Source organism: Sesamum indicum, linkage group LG6, assembly GCF_000512975.1.
Source record: "Sesamum indicum cultivar Zhongzhi No. 13 linkage group LG6, S_indicum_v1.0, whole genome shotgun sequence".
NCBI lineage: Eukaryota > Viridiplantae > Streptophyta > Magnoliopsida > Lamiales > Pedaliaceae > Sesamum > Sesamum indicum.
In genome coordinates, this window is record NC_026150.1 from 2,306,263 (window position 1) to 2,306,881 (window position 619).

Below are 619 nucleotides of genomic sequence, written 5' to 3' on the forward strand. Positions count from 1 at the left end.
AAAAGAAAAAAAAATGTATGAACTCTCCAAAAGGAATAAGAAAGGCATAGTTCAAGGAATTGTCAAAAGATCTTGAAGGGAGATAAGTAAACTTTGAGAGCTTCGAATTATTGTTCACTCAAATTCTTTTGGTGCTCTAATTAGTTTCTTGAAATTTAACCTCGTTATCCTTTTATCCTACCCCAAACCAAAGCCCCATTACAACCAAAATAAAAGACCTTTTGATCCATATATGTGCATATTTCAAAAGTGGTGGAGATGTGGTGTATAGGCAAGCCTATGGTGAAGCACTACCGTAGTAAGTGTCGAGAGATACACTTGTGCCATATATACACTTGAGAGAATGGAAAGTGGAGAGAAAATAGTCCACTAGTTTTATGCGATTGATTTTGATAATGGTCATCACGTGAAAACTTGTTTGATACATGTTGAATTATCTCCTTCATAAAATATGTCATTTACTTTGCACATGATTACAAATTGCCTTGAGTAGTTTAAAATTTGGAGGGATTTTTGAATGCATCTTGTTTTTGCTTGAGGACAAGCAAATGGCTAAGTGTGGGGGTATTTGATAACTCTGCAATTATAATGATTTTATAGCAATTTAATCTTCCTTTTT